General features: G+C 44.7%; 2 non-coding genes across 2 annotated transcripts; both read right to left on the bottom strand.

The window, feature by feature from the left end:
- Positions 1 to 328: 328 nt before the first annotated feature.
- On the bottom strand, positions 329 to 399 carry TRNAG-GCC (transfer RNA glycine (anticodon GCC)). Its single transcript has one exon. It is a non-coding gene; the product is annotated as a tRNA-Gly (tRNA).
- Positions 400 to 1081: 682 nt separating this feature from the next.
- On the bottom strand, positions 1082 to 1152 carry TRNAG-GCC (transfer RNA glycine (anticodon GCC)). Its single transcript has one exon. It is a non-coding gene; the product is annotated as a tRNA-Gly (tRNA).
- Positions 1153 to 5527: the final 4375 nt, after the last annotated feature.

Genomic DNA, 5527 nt, shown 5'->3' with positions numbered 1-5527 from the left:
TATAGTAAGTTAAAGGTTTAGGATTCATACGGTTTACATCGGTCGAGAATTGAACTTGGGTTTGTACCATGGCAACGTACTATCCTACCACTAGACCACCGATGCAAGTATGACATGTTAAAATATTTTCATCTTCTCTACGAAAAATAACGAAACAAGAAGCAATTACGTCATCATGTCTTTTATGCATTAACAAACTCACATGTTCATGGTTAGATTGGCTCTCTAGAAAACTGCTTCGTACCATTACTGCGGCCAATATTTTCACGCTAGATGAGGAAATTTGAGTGCTATATATAGTAAGTTTCGTTTTAGGATTCATACGAATTGCATTGGCCGGGAATCGAACCCGGGTCAGTACCGTGGCAGGGTACTATTCTACCACTATACCACCAATGCAAGTGTTAAAATATTTTCGAGTTCTATAAGAGAAATGATGAAACAAGAACCAATTACGTCATCAAGTCTTTATGATGTTTAGCAACTTGTGGCCATACTTGTCTAAGGTTCTCTTAAGCAAATTCTTTATACATCAACAAACTCACATGTTCATTGCTAGATTGGCTCGCGCTAAAACTATTTCGTACCCTCGTTGCGGCCAACATTCTCTACATCTGATTCGTACAATGCCCATGAATTGAAATCTTTAGTGCTCTCCATGTGCTTGACATTCTACACTAGATGTGGAATCTTGATTGCTAAATATAGTAAGTTATAGGTTTAGGAATGAGATGTGGAATCTTGATTGCTAAATATAGTAAGTTAAAGGTTTAGGATTCATACGGTTTACATCGGTCGAGAATCGAACTTGGGTTTGTACCGTGGCAACGTACTATCCTACCACTAGACCACCGATGCAAGTATGACATGTTAAAAGATTTTCATCTTCTCTATGAAAAATAACGAAACAAGAAGCAATTACATCATCATGTCTTTTATGCATTAACAAACTCACATGTTCATGGTTAGATTGGCTCCCTAGAAAACTGCTTCGTACCATTACTGCGGCCAATATTCTCACTCTAGATGTGGAATTTTGAGTGCTATATATAGTAAGTTTCGTTTTAGGATTCATTCGAATTGCATTGGCCGGGAATCGAACCCGGGTCTGTACCGTGGCAGGGTACTATTCTACCACTAGACCACCAATGCAAGTGTTAAAATATTTTCGTGTTCTATAAGAGAAATGATGAAACAAGAACCAATTACGTCATCAAGTCTTTATGATGTTTAGCAACTTGTGGCCATACTTGTCTAAGGTTCTCTTAAGGAAATTCTTTATACATCAACAAACTCACATGTTCATTGCTAGATTGGCTCGCGCTAAAACTGTTTCGTACCCTCGTTGCGGCCAACATTCTCTACATCTGATTTGTACAATGCCCATGTATTGAAATCTTTAGTGCACTCCATTTGCTTGACATTCATACGTATTACATTGGTCGAGAATCGAACCTTGGTTTGTATTGTGGCAGGTTAGTAATCTGCCACTAGACCACCTATACACGTATGATAAGTTTTAAAAAAAAAATCTTCTATAAGAAAAATAATGAAACAAGAACCAATTACGCCATCAAGTCTTTATGATGTTTAGCAACTTTATGATGTTTATATGGAATCTTGAGTGCTAAATATAGTAAGTTAATGGTCTAGGATTCATACGTATTACATTGGTCGAGAATCGAACCTTGGTTTGTACTGTGGCAGGTTAGTAATCTGCCACTAGACCACCTATACACGTATGATAAGTTTTTAAAAAAAAATCTTCTATAAGAAAAATAATGAAACAAGAACCAATTACGCCATCAAGTCTTTATGATGTTTAGCAACTTTATGATGTTTATATGGAATCTTGAGTGCTAAATATAGTAAGTTAATGGTCTAGGATTCATACGTATTACATTGGTCGAGAATCGAACCTTGGTTTGTACTGTGGAAGGTTAGTAATCTGCCACTAGACCACCTATACACGTATGATAAGTTTTTAAAAAAAAATCTTCTATAAGAAAAATAATGAAACAAGAACCAATTACGCCATCAAGTCTTTATGATGTTTAGCAACTTGTGCCGATACTTGTCCAACATTGTCTGAAGGAAATTATTTTCGCATCAAGAAACTCACATGGTCATTGTTAGATTGGCTCGCTATAAAACAGATTCTTACCCTCATTGCGACCAACATTCTCTACACATGATTCACACAATGCCCAACAGTACAAGCCAATCTGAATGGCAAATTTGCACCCGGGAGAAGCCACCGTCCTTCTTCGACTTACAATCCATGTTGATGGTCGAAGAAAACCACGCAAGTGGGTCGAGGATCACTCAATCAAATAGCCGGATGATGTACACGGAAGCGAATCGACCCTGTGGGCGTGGAGGACAAGGTGGGTTGGAACACAATGGAGGTAGCCGGCAAAAGTAGAACCTGAAGCACAGAGACGGTGCCGATAGTAGTTCCGGACCCTCCACAAGTGGGGGGAGTCAAGTCGAAGCCGAAAACTGGCAGTCGAAAACCAACACTAAATGGTGGTATTGTGGCAAGAAAGGCCATATAGAGAGTGAGTGCTAGAAGAAGCGTGCCGATTCGGATAAATCCGAATCCGGCAAGGCCGGACAAGGGAATCGGCAAAGCTCGCACTACGTAAAAGGATCGGAAGGATCCGGAAACGAGAAGACCGGAAAAGGGCAAGTCTTCATGAAGCACAAGGAGAACTCGATGAAGAAGACCACTTCCGGATCGGAGGAAGTATGATATGTTGATTTCGGAGCGTGAAACCACATGATGAGCCACAAAGAGTGGTTCTCGTTTTTGGAGAAACCGGAACAACCGGGAATTGTTGAAACCGGAGACGACACTCCTCACCCGATTGTGCATGTCGGAGAAGTTCCTTTAAGCCATGTTGGACAAAGGGGGAAGTTGATGAACGTACTACACGTTCCGACAATCACAAAGAACCTGGTCTCGGTCGGACAAATCGTCGACCAGGGAATGCAGGTGCGGTTTACGCACCTGGGGTGCTTCATCGAGGAAGAAGGACGGATAATCGCGCAAGGGCACAGAGAAGGGAGGATGTTCATCCTCAACACAAATGACGTTGGCACCGCCATGTTTGCCAAAGGATAGATGATTGAATCGGACATCGATCTCTCGCATAAGCGGATCGGCCATGTCAGCTACTAGAGGCTTCAAGATCTTCAATCGAAAAAAGTTGTGTTTGAATTGCCGAAGTTCAGTGGCTGGAAGGCCCAAATATGTGAAGCCTGCCAGCTCGGGAAGCAACATCGGCTTCCATTCCCCACCGAATGAAACTGGAGCTGTAACAAGCTCAATCTAATCCATTTGGATGTATGGGAACCGACATAGAACGTTAGTCTTGGTGGGAGTCGGTATTTCGTCTCCTTCATCGACGACTACATCCAACACACGTGGATCTACCTCATCGAGAAGAAAATTGAAGTCTTCGACTATTTCCGGAACCTTCAAAGCTTAGTCGAAAGGGAAACGAAGAGGAAGATAAAGTGCATGCGGTCGGATGGCGGAAAAGAATACTTTTCCGGCCAATTTGGAGAGAATTCAGTTGCCGATATACACTTGAACAAAACGGTGTGGCCGAAAGAAAGAACCGGTCAATTGTCGACGCGGCAAGGGCAATGCTGGAGGAGAAGAGCCTGTCCAAATTCTACTGTGTTGAGGCGGTCTGGACGGCCATGTACATCCAAAACCGGATCGGGGACACGGTGTCAGCACATGAGCTGTATTTCGGGCGGAAGCCAAATTTGAGACACCTTCAGATATTAGGTAGCAGCCAAGAAGGGCCTCAAACCGGGTAACAAACAGTTACGCCGGTCAACCCGTGTTGAGCGGCAAGCTCAACCGGATCCGGATCGGCTGAATAAGCCTGAGCCGGATCGGCATCCAGAAGGATGAGCCGGATCGGTGAGCCGGTGAGCTGGGGAGCCGATTAGGCCGATCAAGCAATAATCGGAAGCCTAGTAGCAGCCTAGACTACTAGGTAGTTAATGTCTTGTAGTTAGTGTGAGACGCTCGTGTGAGCATTGAAGTACACTATACTTCTGTCGGTCCTCTTAGGACTTGTATAAATAGTGTTGTTGAGCACGTTGTATGTACAGAGTTTTAGAGTTAATTTTGAATATAGTTCTATGTTCTGCTCTCTCTGTCTCTCCCGTATATACTTTGTGTTTTAAGCTTTTCCATTAAACCTTCATGTCATTTTCTATTGCTATCCGGCTGAGCCGGTTCTATCTGACGCTTCCGCACATTAACATTCACATGGTATCAGAGCGCGAGGGTTGAGAACCTCTGCAGCCGACATCAACATCTGAAGACAAACCCTAAGACCCGATAAGAGCAGAAAGAGAAGTGATGGACAGAGGAATGGCTAGCTCGCTCCTGATGGGGAAGCTTGACAGATCCAACTACGCATCTTGGTCATACAAGTTGCACCAGTACCTGCTTGGGCATGGTTATTGGAGCTATGTCGACAGAGCTAACGACACAACACCTGATGCGGCACACAAGAACTTCCCAGTGTGGGAACAAGCGGCAAGCATAGTGATATACTACTTTGCGTCCAGTGTCGGAGACCAGCTACTGAGCCATGTCCGAGATGCCAAGATGCCAAAAGAAGCTTGGAGAAACCTGAAGAAGGTTTTCGCGGCAAGTACTACGGCTCGGAAGCTGCAACTCCGACAGGAGTTGAGCAATGTCCGACAGAAGGACACGTCAGTAGCCGATTACACGACCCGAATCAAAGAGATCTGTGACTCACTTGCCTCTATCAACGTCACTGTAGAGGAAGATGAGACGGTGCAGATCTGTCTTGGGGGCCTAGCATCTAAGTTCAGAGCGCTCCGAACGGCGGTATGTACAAGGGAGAATACGCCATCATTTTTTTACTTACAGTAGATGCTCCTTGTAGAGGAGAATCACGCCGGTGCGTTAACAAGTGCACCCACCGACACCCGTGGTGGACGAGGCAGGTCGGTTTGCAATGGTAGTGGCCGGCAAGAGTAGGACCGAAGGCACAGAGAACGTGCCGAGAGCAGTTCCAGACCCTCCACAAGCAGGGGGAGTCAAGGCGGCGCTGGAGGCCGGCAAGCAAAGGCTAACACGGAATGCTGGTACTGTGGTAAAAAGGGCCACACAGAAAGAGAGTGTTGGAAGAAGCGCGCCGATTCGGACAGATCTGGATCCGGCAAGGCTGGCAGAGAGAACCGACAATACTCGCACTACACGGAAGGATCGGAAGGATCCAGAAACGGGAAAACCAGTAAAGGTCCAGCCTTCGTGATGAAACACAAGGCTAACTCAATGAAGAAGACTACTTCCAAATCGGAGGAAGTATGGTACGTTGATTCCGGAGCGTCCAACCACATGACGAGCCATGAAGAGTGGTTCTCCCTTTTGGAGAAACCGGAACAACCGAGGATTGTCGAAACTGGAGACGACACCCCTCACCCGATTGTGCATGTCGGAGAAGTCCCTTTAAGCCATCTAGGACAA

The sequence above is a fragment of the Azolla caroliniana genome, unplaced genomic scaffold (assembly GCF_043228905.1).
Source record: "Azolla caroliniana isolate FFs.n. ecotype wild unplaced genomic scaffold, voAzoCaro1.0.p SCAF_15, whole genome shotgun sequence".
In the NCBI taxonomy this organism is placed as follows: Eukaryota; Viridiplantae; Streptophyta; class Polypodiopsida; order Salviniales; family Salviniaceae; genus Azolla; species Azolla caroliniana.
Note: the sequence above shows the minus strand (reverse complement) of the source record. Positions and strands in the feature narration are given on the sequence as shown.